At 38.2% G+C, this 14,200-nt stretch overlaps 1 long non-coding RNA gene across 1 annotated transcript; it reads right to left on the bottom strand.

Moving 5' to 3' along the window:
• Positions 1–585: 585 nt before the first annotated feature.
• On the bottom strand, positions 586–11,532 carry LOC149141999 (uncharacterized). Its single transcript, XR_016265089.1, has 4 exons — positions 11,406–11,532; positions 11,216–11,301; positions 826–898; positions 586–720 (listed from the first exon to the last, which is right to left on the bottom strand). It is a non-coding gene; the product is annotated as an uncharacterized LOC149141999 (long non-coding RNA).
• Between the last annotated feature and the right edge of the window lie 2,668 nt (positions 11,533–14,200).

Genomic DNA, 14,200 nt, shown 5'->3' with positions numbered 1-14,200 from the left:
TAGTGAGGAAGAGAAAGACTTCATAATGAAACTGTAGGCGAAGAACTGTGTTATAATTTCATGAGGGAAAATTCAAAAAATTGTCCAAAAATAGTTTGAGTTCAATTATGAAGAGGTAGCTAGCGCCACATTGGCAGAGAGAAACCCCAGAGACATAAAGTCGCTACCCTGTTGGGCAGTTGAACAAATTTTAATATTTAAAACAAGATGTAGAGAGAGTGACATGTATAATATATGCATTTATCAAAAGAACACTCTTTTAAATCAAATTTGAGGAGAAAAATTACATTACAAAAACCCAAATGCGCCACCCACTAACGACAAAAGCCGAATTTCATAAAATAATCAAATTTGAGGAGAAAAATTACATTACAAAAACCCAAATGCGCCACCCACTAACGACAAAAGCCGAATTTCATAAAATAACCATTGTAGGAAGCCCACAAAATTAGGAAGAAAATATGAGACTTGGAAGGAGTTGAGCAAACTCCCACATCCATTAATAATGTTATGAAAACTACGACATATATTGTAACGCTCACAGAGCGTATGAAGAAATCATGTTCTTTTTTAAAGGAAGAGTCTCTATGCTGAACGCTTAAGAGCTCTCACATATTCAGTCGTTGGTGGAAGAATGAGAGATTTAAAAACCCGGTATGCCTGAGATTGAGCCGGTTCACCAAGCTTGTCAAGTCGACCAGAGGGACTAAAAGCCCCTACCTGTAACCCACAACTTTCAGAGTAGTTATCTTCGAAATAATCGTTAAGAAAAAAAATAAGAAAAGTTATACAGTGTAAATACTAAGAGGGAACCCCAAGCCTTACCTCTAAAGTCCATGCAAGCCCGTCAACCAAAGGCTTAAGTCGCTCTATTTGCACTTTGCGAGAATTTGAAACTCTGTCAAAATAAAGTAAGGTGGTTCAGCGATCAACTCAGGTAAATGTATTAATATCGTAATAAGATTTCGCCCAATTTAATCGTAAATATTATGTATTCATTTCATAATTATATCTTATGCTTAATCGAATATTTATAAACCGTTTTGAAAGGGAAAAATCCCTACTTCTAATGGTTAGATATCTAAAATTTGAAAAGGAAAATTTCATGAACGAGTGAATAATGCCTTAAGAAATTATGAACCAGTTTTTGAACCCCAATTTCGGCAATTTGATGAATAAAATAGAAAACTTTACAAAAGTAAACCGTTCAAGTAGTAGGTCAACCTGTAAATGAACCAAGTAAACCCATTAAAGCAATGTAAGAAACCATTTATTGTTATCACATATTTATTATTTAAGTTGTCTTTAGTGAGATTTTTTGGAAGTTTTTTTGGTGGTTTTTTCCGATTTAATTTCTCTAAAACATGGCAGGTATCGATTGAAATCACAATCCAAGTGCCCTATGATTTTTCAGGGTGTGAATCCATATATATAATAAAAAGACTAGTTTAAATAATACAAATCAAGATGTCACCTCTACCAGATTCCAACACTAGAAAATCCAAAAAACCGCACTAAAAACAATTCTTTTATTATTTACCAATTTAGTAAACCTATTAAACCAATGTATGAAATCATTTATTGTTATCACATATTTATTATTTTTAAAAATAATTTAAACATCGAAAACCAACTATCATTATCACATTTATTAAAGTTGTTTGAACCATCTATTATTATGACATAAGTAGCCTAAAGAATATGGCATATTTATTATTACTAAATATTCATGATATTTAATAATCTAGTAATTTACTGATTTATTAATTTAAAATAGTTTTCAAAACGAGTCAAAAGAAGCCATCTAAAAATCGGTTGAAGCAAAAACATTTGAGGGAGATGATAAATCACTTAAAGCAGTTTACAAAACCAGTTAAAACAAGCGTTTGTAAAACTGCTTAAACCAGTTTTTAGACCCCCAATTTCGACAATCCGGTGAAAAAAAAGGGAAGCTTTACCCCAAAAAAAAAAATGGACACCAAAAATAAAAAATAGTTTAAAATAGGCATTTGAGGTAGCAGTTATACCGATAAATGAACTAGTTTAGTAAACCCATTAAACCAGTGCAACAAACCAGTAAATATGTCATTTAATAAAGCGGTTAATAAAGCACTTAATAAGTGAATTGACAACCACAAAATCGATGAAGCTTTCCTACCTGTGCCAGATTTTTGTGTGTCTTCTTCTCCTTCTCGAGAATGACAACGAAATTTTCCATAAATATACAGGTTAAGAGAGATGCAAAAGCTTAAAACAGTTCCAGAAAGAGGTTCATGCCAAGCAAAGTCTTGGAGAAGAAAGGGCAACCAGGAAATGGCGTCATAGATTGGTTTCCTGTTGCCGAGGGTTTTGTGCGACCTCTCCGTGCGGGTGGCAGGGAGCGGCTAGTAAAGAACAGAAAAATCACAGACATGAAGTTTAACACAGAGCAAATGGGTGGGATAAGCTACCTGCTGGTGGGGGGTGATGTGTGAAAATCCCTACACTCAAGGAACCTCTATTGCAACAAAACTGAATTTACTTTTCCTACTTGATTTTAATACATTATCAAGTCATTTTCTAAATAACACTGAAGTAAATTACTTCTGCAACCTACACCAATTTAATTTGATTACAAGAAACAAGAAACTTAGCAAAGAACAAAATACATAGGACACAGTTATTTTTGGAAAAAATAGTCCCCGAAAAACCCAATGCGAGAAAACCGGTGCAACATCTCTGAGGGTTTTATATTATTAAGTAGTTATGAATACAATGTTGGTTGCCCTCCCGACAATCCAGTGACAGAGAAAAAATATAATGGTAGAAAACTGAGTGAGATTACCTCACTTCACCATGTAGATTCTGGTTGATCCAGCAGTGGAACTGGCTAACCCTGATTATCTCTGTGCAAGCCCTACGTAGGCCTTGTGTCAGCCTTATCGGCTCTGAGTCAGCTCTGCGCTGTCTCTTCTGCCTCTTGGAGCTTCTACGTCAACCTCTTTTGGTTGTTCTGACAACTCCTCGACTGTTTCAAATTTCTGCGTGAGGGCAACTTCTCCTCTACGTTAGGCCTTCTGGCTTTGCATCAGGCCTGCGTGGGCCTAGACTGGCCCAGTGTCAGTCTCCATAGATGATGTGCTTCCTCCACTAGTGACTCTCCGCTTTTCTCCCAGTATTTGCAAACTATCCTTTCTCCTCTGTTGCAGAATGATCACTTAGTTCGAATTTCTCAGCTTCTTAGCTCCATAAATCGAACTCCAGATCAATTCATTCTCTCCATGTGTGTTCTAAATGAACCCCAAGCCTCCTTCTTATACTTTTCTCAATGAGACTTCAACGACTGAGATTAAGTCTTTAATCAATGACTAAGATTAAAAATTGACTTGATCCACTTTCTAGAACATTCTCACCCATATTTTCATTAATATCTATTAATAATTTAATTTTCCTAAGTTTAGACTTAAAACCCTATTAAAAATATTAATTATTTTAATAAAATACAATCCGGGTGGAATTCCAGCAAATGATTTCTGGGTTCTTTCATGGTTAGAGCAGATCTGATGCTACCAAAAACTAACGCTCCCTCTTAGCTAGAAATGTGCTTTAGCAACAATGTCCAACTGCATCCTGCTTTGTTTATGAAGCATATCCTTTCTGCATTGTGCTACCAGCAACATTGTGCTGCTACCGCTATTGTACTGCTGCCCATGACAATGCCACTATGATTGTTGCATCTGTACTACTACTCCCTCCCAAATGCTGCATCTATTATGCTGCTAGCACTGCCATTGCTAACATTGCATTCGTACTGTAGAAATTTTGAATAATATGACACTTATTCACAAAGATTATCCCGATTATACACTAATGTAAAATACATGCATAATACATAACCTCCTCTACGTTGATTATCAATTTTGCGGAATTAAAAACAATGAAACATCAATCGCATGCGCACATTAACACAGTATGTAACCCGGGGAAAGCATACAGCTGAAAAACCCACACTATCTGTATATTATAATGATTGAGAACATGTAGCAATACATAGTACAATACTCCTCACAAGCACTCAGTACTATCTCCACCTATTACACACAAACTAGCTCAGATCTGATGCCTCAAATCTCCTCCACTGTTTGCCTGCCTCCACTGCGCAATCCTGCAAGAGAATAATGATGAATGGTTGAAGCAAACTCGTATTTCCTTGGCTGAACCACGCAATCCTCATTGGCATTATTCAATCCCATTGATTGTGCAAGATCTCATGCACAACTATAGTCACAACTGATAGCAATCTCAACCTCTAACCCCTGTCTCCACTGAACTGTCCATGCACTGAGTTAACTGATGTATTCTTTAGTTGCTTTATGAATTAATAATTAGTGAATTAATTAACAATTAATTCACATCACCCATCACTAGTGTATTCTGCAGTTAGACTAAATACAACTAGTTTAACCAAGTCAAACTGAACACAACTCCATCAACTTCACAATCAACTCCACCAAACTCAACCACATGAGTTCTAACTGAAGTCCATCATGCAATAGCTCAAATGACCCATAAGAAAAGCGTATTTCCTTCTGACAGCTGCATGTGCCACATCCGTAGCTCGAACTGAAGTGCTCCAAGAGGATAAGATCATGTTTATAGTCCAAATATTATTATGAGCTAATAATATTCGACTATTCTATTTTTAGCCTCACAGTCTAAAAATAGAAACTGCCCATATGTCTAAAAACAGAAGTCCATCTATTTTTACCAACATGATCAATCATCCACAAATAGCATTCTGTAACTCATAGACCATGATCCATATGTCTAAAAATAGACATAATCTAAAAATAGACTTTGCGCCAAAAATAGCCTGCGGGCCCACTTAGTGAAGGCGACTCCTTTCCACTAAGCTCCATCATCTTGTTGCATTTTCGACACTCCCTCTCAACAAGATATGGATTATCTGCAACCCCTATCCTGCAACTCTGGAATGCTCTGCAAGCAACACATTTGCTCGGTCCACTTGCTCCAACAACACTTGGAACAAAAACACTCCCAACTGATCACTCTATTGGGATAGGAACATACTCTGATGCTGAAGCTCTACCTGTTGCTGACAAGTGCTCCCTCTCTGACATCTGTGATACTACAACATCTCCATGCATCTCGCACCATTGCACACTTCTCTGTGCCACCTAGCACTGTGCAAAACACTTGTGCCTCTCGCATTGCTGCAGCCTGCTAGCTATGCGCTGTCTTGGGATTCCCTACACTGTCGCTCTCTCTGCCGCTCCATCCGCATCTATCTCTACCCAATTAGTCAATCCCTGCTACTCCACATCGGGGCTCCCGTAGCAAGGTCTCATCCAAGAGGTTGGGTACCTCAAAGATCCTGCCCCTCCTCCTTGGGACAATCAATCCACATCATCCCACCTCCTACCTGGAGGTATGGTTGCATGTGATCCCTCAGCCCACCTGGCTCGAAGTTTCCCCCTACTAGAAGTCTCTGCATGAGTAGATGTCTCTACTCGATCTCCTCTCAGCTTCCCTTGTTGTGGCTACTCCACAACCTCCTGAAGCTGCTGCACCAATCTTCGCTCCTCCAGAATCGTCTGAGACTTCTTCTGGCTCTACATGTTGAGAGGTAATATATGCTCCCTCTCAACCACCAAGTCTCCATCAGTTGCCTCGCTGCTCAAGGCTTTGCATGCATCTTGAACCTTAAGAGCATATAGGTTTTTGACCCGTGAACCAATCTGCTTCACCTGTCTAGTGATGATGTGTCTAAGGAAAACCTTTCCCTTACTGAAGACTACATCATAGCCTTCGTCTTCCAGCATCGCGATTGACACCAAGTTTCTCTTCAGTCCTGGTACATACGTGACATCGGTCAAGGTAAGGCGAGCTCCATGCTCCCTCTAAAAATTAACAGTGCCTACACCTGAGACACTATACTTCTCATCATTACCCATTGCTATGAGTATCTGGAGATCTTTCTCCTCCAAAGTACTGAACAACCTCTTGTCACGGTCATGTGGAAAGAAGCTCCACTTTCAAGAAACCAACCACTTCCCACCATGGATAAAACCATGTATGCGAAGAGTGTGAAATCCAACTCAAACTGTGAAGCAAGTGCCTCACCTTCAGATCCTTCCCCGGATCCCTTCTTGGTTTCTTCTTTGGGCAATTAGTAGCATAATGGCCCAACTCATGATAACGAAAGCATCTCACCTTCGACTTGTCAACCTTTTTCCCATCATTGGAAGAACTGTATTCGGAAAGAGAACCCTTCTCCTTTCCCTTATTCACCTTACTCGCTAAGGCACAGTTCTCCTCATCATGCAAGGATGAAGAACTTTCTCTGGTGCTTCGTCTGATCTCCTCTTGCACTAGATCCGACCAAAGTCTCTCCCATCCTGGCAATTTCTCTCGACCATTGACAGAGTCCTGATAGGAATGCCAACTCTTCGGAAGACCAAAGAGAGCCAAGCTCACCAAGTCCTCATCATCAACAGTCACCCCCACACTTCCCAGCTCATCCCGGCACTGGGTGAACTTCGTGAGATACCTGGGCATACTGTCTCCATTTTCACACTTGATGTTTCTGAGTTTATCTTTGAGTGCCAACTTCCTCTGGTCGCTCTTGCTTTGGAATAAGTATGTCAACGCTTTCCACATCAAATATGGAGAAGCCTTTCCATGCAGGTTGGATACAATGTGATCCTTCACGCCCTCCAACAAAATCCTTCGACACTTTGCTGTCTTCTTTTGCCAAGCCACAGCTTCAGCAGCATCAGTAGGCTTTGGGATCTCAGCCTTTATGAACTCCTTCAGCCCATTATCATCTAACACCGCCTCCATCCTGTCTTTCCATGCAATATAGTTCGAGTTGCCTTCAAGAGCATACTCCAATCACAATCCGTTGAAAGACATTTCAATTTTGACACCAAGAAAACACTGTTGCAAATTCGAATTCCACCAGCTCAAAACTCAACCGCTTCTGATCTAAAATTCGTGAGAACAAAGTATTTCTCGTACAGAGATTGACTGTATGGGCTTTTACCAGATATCTCACCTTCCAAAGGAAGGATGAATCCAGAGGCTACCTGGCCCGATTACAGACTCTGCCTGAAGAAATAAAATGTAAACACTTTCTGAATAATAGATCTGATGATCAACTCTGCTCTGATACCATGTAGAAATTTTGAATAATATGACATTTATTCACAGAGATTATCCCGATTATACACTAATGTGGAATACGTGCATAATACATAACCTCCTCTACGTTGATCATCAATTTTGTGGAATTAAAAACAATGAAACATCAATCGCATGCGCACATTAACACAGTATGTAACCCGGGGAAAGCATACAACGGGAAACCCCACACTATCTGTATATTATAATGATTGAGAACATGTAGCAATACATAGTACAATACTCCTCACAAGTACTCAGTACTATCTCCACCTGTTACACACAAACTAGCTCAGATCTGATGCCTCAAATCTCCTCCACTGTTTGCCTGTCTCCACTGCGCAATCCTGCAAGAGAATAATGATGAATGGCTGAAGAAAACTCGTATTTCCTTGGTTGAACCACAAAATCCTCATTGGCATTACTCAATCCCATTGATTGTGCAAGATCTCATGCACAACTATAGTCACAATTGATATCAATCTCAACCTCTAACACCTGTCTCCACTGAACTGTCTATGCACTAAGTTAACTGATGTATTCTTTAGTTGCTTTATGAGTTAATAATTAGTGAATTAATTAACAATTAATTCACATCACTCATCACTAGTGTATTCTGCAGTTAGACTAAATACAACTAGTTTAACCAAGTCAAACTGAACACAACTCCATCAACTCCACAATCAACTCCACCAAACTCAACCACATGAGTTCTAACTGAAGTCCATCATGCAATAGCTCAACTGACCCATAAGAAAAGCTTCTGACAGCTGCATGTGCCACATCCGTAGCTCGAATTGAAGTGCTCCAAGAGGATAAGATAATTTTTATAGTCCAAATATTATTATGAGCTAATAATATTCGACTGTTCTATTTTTACCCTGACAGTCTAAAAATAGAAACCGCCCATATGTCTAAAAATAGAAGTCCATCTATTTTTACCAACATGACCAATCATCCACAAATAGCATCCTGCAACTCATAGACCATGATCCATATGTCTAAAAATAGACATAGTCTAGAGATAGACTTTGCGCCAAAAATAGCCTGCGGGCCCACTTAGTGAAGGCGACTCCTTTCCACTAAGCTCCATCATTTTGTTGCATTTTCAACACGTACTGCAACTCAGTTTCTGGGAAAAGCAACGGAAAAAAATCCAAAATTACTGAACTAAATGTGTTCAACATAATACCATGTGAATGTTAGAATTTGACTGCTACTAGTGTCTGACCCTCTGAATCTTCCATGCTGTTGCTGACTAATGCATTGTGCCATCTGCAATGCTGCCAACTTTGCTATGTGCTAATCTGTCTCTGGTCTCAGGATACTGTATCTGTTTCTCCAATCAACCCACTGTATCATTTGACACTAAGTCCATCTCGTTACTGTTGAATCTTGGGCTCCCATAGCAAGGAATTGATCCAAGAGGTGGGTTCCTCAAAGATCTTGCCCACATGTAGTCCTCCTGACTACAGAATATCACCCCATTTCCCTCTTGGAGATGTGTGGGCACTCATGGAAAACTCATCTTCTTCTATTTTTGCTGGAGCAGCCTTAGAATCATGTTTCTCATCATTATCCTTTTGCTTTAAAGGACATTGGGATGCAAAGTGGCCCATCTCCACATCTGAAACATTTCACCTTTGAAATGTCCTTCTTCCGCTTCTAATTTTGTTGTCCCTTTCATGCTAGAGCTGCGTTCTCCTCCTCCTCCTTGGTCTTTGTGCCACTCCCACTGTTGTCATTGAGGTTGAACTTAACTAGATCCCTCCTTAATTCTTCATGTTGAAGGGTTTCCCACATCTCCTCCCATGAAGATAGTCTTTCCCTGCCTAATATACTTTGCACGAAGACTTGCCATTCATGCGAGACTCCATTCAGGGTCGTTCTTACCATTGCAGTAGACTGAGGAGTAGACCCCATTGCAGCAAACTGGTCTCTGGTGTCCTGAAGACATTGAAGATAGGAGTTAACTCCTTCTCCCTTCTGCATCAATGTCCGTTGCAACTTTTGTTCTAATTACATCTTCTATTGTTTGGAAGAACCTTCATATAGTGAAGACAAAGCTTCCCACATTTCTTGGGATGTATCTTAGCCCTGAAAGTCTGAGACCACATGATCTCGAACTCCATCGAGTATGAACCTTTTCACCTTTCCCTAGTCGGCTTTTTACTTCTTCTTTTGATCATTGTCCACGGGAACAACCACACCACTCTTGAGGTAAGCTTCAAGATCATACTTCTCCAGAACAACTAAGATTCTGATCTTCCATATGACATAGTTGGAAGCTCCTTCCAACCTATCTTGATCTCTGAGCCCATGTGATGCCATCTCAGCGAAACTATTGAATTGAATCCTTTAGTCACTTCACAACACTGGTCTACTGCTCGGTAAGTGAAAATTTCAAACTTTTCGCTAGAAAAGTCATATGAGGAGAAAATTCCCCTTCTATTTGTCTTAGCTCTTTTCCGATTGATTTCTACGCCGATAGAAACTCCGCCCTTCAAGCACTGCGCTGAGGCTTTGTGTCACTCCCTCTACCTCTGCAAACTCTCGAATCGGAAATCGTACCTCTCTGTTGACTCTCTTAGAGGGAGATTTCCTTGGAATCTCTCCTTTCCCAACAAACATTGCGCAATCCCTTCAAGGGGATTCGAATTGCTATCAAATGCAATTATTGTCCTCTTTGGTCAGCACTGGATCTGCGTTTCCTGTTTAAAAATCAATGCTCTGATACCATGTGAAAATTCCTACACTCAAGGAGCCCCTACTGCAACAAAACTGAATTTACTTTTCCTACTTGATTTTAATATACATTATCAAGTTATTTTCTAAATAATATTGAAGTGAATTACTTCTGCATCCTACACCAATTTAATTTGATTACATGAAACAAGACACTGAACAAATAACAAGATACATAGGACAAAGTTATTTTTGGACAAAATAGTCCCCAGAAAAACCTAATGGAGGAAAATTGGTGCAGCAACTTTGAGGGTTTTATAACCTAATGGAGGAAAATTGGTGCAACAGCTTTGAGGGTTTTATATTATTAAGCAACAATTCTGAATACAATGTTGGTTGCCCTACCAACAATCCAGTGACAGAGAAAAATATAATGGCGGAAAACTGAGTGAGATTACCTCACTTCACATGGTAGATTTCGACTGATCCGACGGCAGAACTGACTAACCCCGACTATCTCTGTGCTGGCCATACGTAGTCCCTCTGTCAACCTTATAGGTTATGCATCAGCTATGCACTATCTCTTCTGCCTCTTGGAGTTTCCATGTCAACCTCTCCCGATTGTTCTGGAAGCTCGCCGACAATTTCAGATTTCTGTGTGAGGGCATCTTCTCCTATGCGTTGGCCCTTCTGGCTATGTGTCAGGTCTGCATGGGCCCAGACTAGGCTAAGACCATCTCTCTAGATGTTGTGATACCTCCACTAGTGGATCTCCGCCTCTCTCGCTAGTATTCCCGAACTATCCCTACCCTTCTGTCACAGAATGATCGCTTAGTTCAAATTTCTCAGCGTCCTAGCCCCATAAATCAAACTCTAGATCAATTCGTTCTCTCTGTGTGCGTTCTAAATGAACCCCAAGCCTCCTTCTTATACTTTTCTCGTTGACCTCTTGGTGTGGGTGGTAGGGAGCGACCACTAAGGGAAAAAAACCACTAGCACGGACCACGAAAAATCACGGACATGAAGTTTAACACAGAGCACCTGGGTGGAATAACCTACGTACTAACGGGGTGATGGTGGATTGGGGTTTCAAATGGTTGCAGACCCCATTTGCTGGAAACCAGAGAAAGAGAAATGACAAAACAGGAAAATGACAATAGCCAAATGGTGAAATGGTAACCCTAATTAAAGAACTTATAGCATCATGAAGAGGGTTTTGATCCTTTTCTGCAAAGAGGGGACAACTTGTACAAGAAAAAAACAGAGAAGAGCATAAAGAAGTAGGAAACAACCAAACTATTGCTGCATGAAGGTAAGAAAAATAGGCAAAACAAAAAAATTCAGTTACCTGTTGATTGACGGAAGGGTGGGCCTCGTAGAAGACGAACTTCGTAGGAGTGCCATGTGATAATCAAGGAGAAAACCACCTGAAACCTGTAGTAAATGATAAACCTTGAATTCAGGGAAAAAAAAAGCGCAAAGAAAACATTAGGAAGGGTAAAATAGAAACATATAACTAGCCTCCTCATTGTTATTACCATGGGAACATCTGCTGAAACGCCCTCGGAGAAGCCCAAAGTAGACAAAGAAGTTGAACCAATTAGATTTGTGTGCAGTATGAAACCCTAGGCATGCTAAAGCGGAGCTCCCAAAACAACATCGAATACCGAAGGAGATGACTCCCTCTCAAGTGACCCTTACATTGGAAAGGTCTGGAAATTCTCCGACCGTCAGATCGTAAATGCTACAGATGTAGCATGGAGATGAGGGGATCCATAACATCGATATGAATGTGATAGCTAACACCCTCGATCACAGTGAGCACAGGTAGGGCATCTAGAGATTTCCGAGGAAAATAATTTGTATAAAAAACCATAGGGTGTATGATATGTCATACGTTAAGCACTTCAACATTATGGTTAGATGAACATTTTCGATGGAAGAAAGACCACGTAGGTTTATGAGGCGAATGTTATTCCACTTAAAGCTTTGGAGCAAAACAAAACGTATGAGATATATGCCAAGAATATCTTCTGTAGGAAGATAACAAAATGCAACATTTCGTAGCAAGAAAAACGAATAGGTATAATCTATGGTATAGTGAGCTGGAAAGAATTGTAACATGTGGAGTGAAGTATAACCATAGTGAACTCATCCAAAATAGTGTGTGTAACATTATGGAGTTGTCTATAATGCGACTTTTTGGAGATTTCGGTGACGGAATCCGGCGGAAGAAATTGAGGTTAAATCTTGATTTGTTGCAGTTAAAATGGTTTTTTAACAATATATTTGAATTTAGCACCCTGAAAAACCCCTTGGAGGCTTTGATTGTGCAGAAACTAGCTATCAAACTTGTGATTCCAATAAATTGCTGCCGGATTTTGACAGGAAAATCCCACCGGAAAAGCTTCCTAAAAGTCTCATTATAGACAACTGCTAACATTATAATAGCATTGCCTATGACCTTGACAAGAAGTATATTTTAGAACTTCATCCTATATTAGAGATCCGAAGTAAAATGTAGAGGAAGTAAAGAAATGATGTTCCAAAGGGTACAAGAAGTACAAGATGCTTATAACTTAGAAACCCGACCCTTTCTACTCCAACGGTATTTAAGATCTCAAGGCTATTAAAAAATTAATTATAATATTATTTTTTCACAATTATATTATTAAAAAAATATGGAGTCAATGTTGGAAACATAGTATTTTAACCTTATACAAATTATTTAAAAAAGGTTAATACACTAAGGGAAAAACCCTTGCCAGAGATAATAAGAGCAAGTAAGCAACATGTCAAGTTGCTTTTCAAGAATCTAAAAGATACTTACACTACAGAGTTAATGCTAGTGAGGCCTTTTCCCTAATATTTAATCAAGGAACGAATGGAAACTTAAAAGAAGAGATCAAAATGGAAGAGTTAAAAGTTGCGTTAAATTTTTTGAAAAGGGGAAATCCGTACTCAAATTTTAGATGGTGAAATTTTATATGACTTTATGATTTTCTTTGGGAGAACAACTTGTTAAAATGGTTGATGAATTTGAGAAAATTGTACCTGTGTTTTTATGTTTTTTTTTCAAGGAAAAGTTTGTTGAAGTGATTAATGATTTAAGAAATTATGAAAGAGTCATAGTATCATTAACTAGATTATGAGTGCTCTTTAAGTCAATCTCCTTTGACTATAAAACAGGATAAAGTTGAGTATGTAATTTATTAAAAAAAAATATTTAAAGGCGTTTATTGTTGTTTTTTTTACTATTGACTAAGTGCATATTACATAATATTATTATAGAAATTTTAAATTTTAGAATGGATGTTTTATAAATATTTTTTTTAAAATTTTTTTAAAATTATAATTTTTTTTTTCTCTAATTTTATATTATTTGTGGAATATATGAATAGTTTAGAGCTTGATTGTGAGAAGAATTTAAAATTTTATCATTTTTCAATTTGAAGTTTTATGAATTTTAAATTTGAGTGCCTAATTTTGTTAAAATTTTAAATGTTAAATTTTAGTGGTTGTTAAATGAATTTGAAATTTTTAGTAGAATGTGTTTTTTTTGAATTATGAAGTTTTAAGTTGCATTATTTAATTTATTTAGTCTAATATTGAAGTGTATAGGAACCAAGTAATGATGAAAATGGATTGTTTTCCTAATCAATTTTCACATTAAAATAATGAATTAATGTTGTTGCTATTGTGATTGATACATTTTTCCTTTTTTCTTTGTGTAAAAGGAAGTTTTCCTATGTTTCCAGCAAAGGTTGTTGCTTTTGGTATGGATCCTGCTATTTGGAAATTTCTCCCCTTTGAGATTATTGAGCTTTTGTTTCATTGGCTTCATTTGTCGGTCTTGATGAAATTTAAGTTGGTTTGTAGACAATGGTGTATTGTTTTGGAAAACCCGCTTTTCCTTGTGACTTGTGATCGATGTCGTGAGAAAGAGTTAGGATTTATTTCTCTCACCACTTGTTTCCAAATCATTTCCTCCTAGCATCATACCTTAACAATAGTGGTCGCTTGTCTACTATGGTGTTTCATTTTCTTCATTCTGCATATAGAATTGAATGTACATTGGGATCAATGATTTTGTTCAGCACACCTAGAAGTTATTTGCATACAAAAAATTATTTCATTATCAACCACTCTTTTACAAAGATGTTTAGAAATGTTGGAGTTCTTAGTGTTGAGGAGCAATGATTCTTCTCTTTATTACAAAAATGCAGTCTAGGAAATTATGAATGGGTGTTTTTGAAACATGTTTCTAAGAACATTGATTCACATTTTCTAATTTGTAGTAGCATTGTCAATGTTTAGAAGAGGACGAAGCTTC

This window comes from Pinus tabuliformis, chromosome X, assembly GCF_031772625.1.
Source record: "Pinus tabuliformis cultivar Carrire ecotype Pingquan chromosome X, CPIR1, whole genome shotgun sequence".
Taxonomy (NCBI): Eukaryota; Viridiplantae; Streptophyta; class Pinopsida; order Pinales; family Pinaceae; genus Pinus; species Pinus tabuliformis.
This window is presented reverse-complemented; position numbering and strand designations above follow the sequence as displayed.